The following is a 2,599-nucleotide window of genomic DNA, read 5'->3' as shown; positions in this document are numbered from 1 at the left end:
TTTTTCTTCCCGGAGTCTGTCTCTCTCTCGACAATCTATCTCATTCATACGGAGCCTCTTCAGTCTTTCGTAAATTATCTCAACTGGTGAATTCTCGTCTAGTTCGTCATTCTTCATCTCATTTTCTTCTCCGGTGGACTCAATTCTTGTTTTTCGGTTGATCATATTCTTTTCCTCAAAGTGTTCTCCTTGTTTGTTTGCATCTCGCCAGTTTATCCTTCCGGAGTGTTCAAGACATCTCAGGAGATTTGTCTGTGTTCTAATTAATTCGAGGTTGTCACCTCATTCAAATATTTCAACTGTTCCGGTGCATCATTTATCTGTTCAACAATCCTTTTCAATGGTGTTTTCTCTTCAGTGGGCCCTAACCCACATGTCTTTTTCCAGGATCTTACCTGACTCTTCTAATTCCCCGGAGTTATTCTCGAATTCTTTTCAAGCGTGACGTAAGAATGAATTTCATCAGTCAGATGCCTTTTCAAGATCGATTTCAAATCATTTCATTGTTGGCTCAACCTCTCTGCTTTTCATTCTACCGGAGTACCTCAGTAATTTTGGTGGTGTTTCTCCTCGTCATTTCAAGACCGAAGAAGAGTTTTTCCTCTAAATCTTGCCCGTTATCCCGAAGATTCATGGTTCTAGCTTCATATTATCCTCTCAAATTATTCCATTTGACAGAAGTTCTTTTCATCCATCCGGAGTATGTCAGGAGTTGTTTTCCCGTTTCTTTTCACCGGAGGCCGTCGTTCTAGAAGAATTCTTCACCCTCATCATTTCAGTTATCGTTCTCTATTTATCCCGACGTTTTGTTCAAACGAGTTCTTCACGTTCCCTTGTATCTAAATCCACTCTTGCTTATTGGTTCTTCTAATTCTTCCCGGTGATTCAGTATCTTTCATCCATCATTTTCTAATTCTTACTGTGGTTCATTCAAGATTCTTTTTCGTTAATTATCATTTTAATCCATTCGATCTTTCCAGTCCTACCGGTGGTTCATGAAGACCTTCTCAAGTTTGCGATATGTCACTTCTCAATCCTTTTCAAGAAGAATAAGTAGTATGCAAAAATCCATTATTTGTCATCAATTTAATCTGATGAAGGAGAAGCATACAATAAATCTTATTCTTATTCCATCAAAGTGAGTAACCCTTTTCCTTCGGAGTTTGTTCTTAATGAATAAATTCTAGTTCAAGTGTCTTCATCTTTTCTTTTCTGGAGTTCAAATTTTTCCTCGACTATTTTGTCGGAACCTCCATCTAAATCACCGCAAGGATAATCTTATTCTTTCTTCGTTCATTCTATCTCATCGTCCTTTTGTTACCGGAGTTCTTCATGGTGGTTCTTCATGATTTAATCTTTTCTTCAAGAGTTCATCAAGATTTTGTTGGAGGAGTTCAAGTATCTTTTCTTCTCGCGTCTCGAAGTGCAATTAATTCTCCGTATTCTTTTGAAGTGGGGTTTTGCATTCTTTTGTTCTTCTCAGGTATTCAATCATTTCCGTTTGCGGCTGGTTATCACCTCATATTTTCTGAGATGTTATCCATAAGTCCACAACAAGCATATTCTTTCGTTGTTGATTTTCTCAACAACTCCATTCAATCCTTCCTTCTAAGTCCTTTTCATTCCTTTCTTCCAATTCTTCCGGAGGCTTTGTGTTGTTCCTCATCAAGTATCATTCCATCCTCTCAAGCTCGTGTTTTATTCCTTCCATCTTCAGCCGGAGTGTTGCCTAAATCCTTTCAGTCTTATTCGTTTCTTATCTCGTTCTAACCGGAGTGGTTTCATAGTCTATCTGATTCGGTGAGTTTTCGATTCTCGTCATTCTCTTTGTTCCTCTCTTCTTCTCGAGTGCTCTCGATTCTTTGCTTCTTCTCTTGAGTTCTTGTTTCACCTTATCCTTTTTCCCCTTTCGTCTCGGTCCTAAGATCTCGGGACGAGATCTCTTGTTAGTGGAGGAGTGTTGTAACGCCCCGGATTTGATGTGCCACTTGTCCGCCAGTTATTCGCCGTCATTGCCATGTCATTTGCTTGCGTGTTGCATTTCATCATGTCATCATGTGCATTTCATTTTGCATACGTGTTCGTTTCATGCATCCGAGCTTTTTCCCTGTTGTCCGTTTTGCCATCCGGCGCTCCTATGTCATCCGGCGTCCCCTTCTTGCCTCTCTTCATGAGCGGGTGTTAAACATTCTCGGAATGGACCGAGGTTTGCCAAGAGGCCTTGGTATAGCACCGGTAGACCGCCTGTCAAGTTTTGTGTCATTGGGAGGTCGTTTGGTACTCCAACGGTTAACCGGGTAACCGTAAAGCCCCTCTCTCTTTGCAGCCCAACACCCCTTCCAAAGTGGCCCAAAACCCATCTAACTCCCCTCCATTCTCTCGGTCGTTCGATCACGATCGCGTGGCCGAAAACCACTCCTCATTTGGACTCTCCTAGCTCCCTCTACCTATAAAACTAGACCTCCCCCGAATTTTCGCGCAGATCAAACCCTAGCCCTCTCCCTCTCAGCCGCCGGACATGTCCGCGTCGCGCCGGACATGTCCACCGCCTGCCGCCACATCGTTGCGGCCAATCGGCGCGCGACACATCAGCCCCACC

Source organism: Triticum aestivum, chromosome 5B (assembly GCF_018294505.1).
Source record: "Triticum aestivum cultivar Chinese Spring chromosome 5B, IWGSC CS RefSeq v2.1, whole genome shotgun sequence".
Lineage (NCBI taxonomy): Eukaryota > Viridiplantae > Streptophyta > Magnoliopsida > Poales > Poaceae > Triticum > Triticum aestivum.
This window is presented reverse-complemented; position numbering follows the sequence as displayed.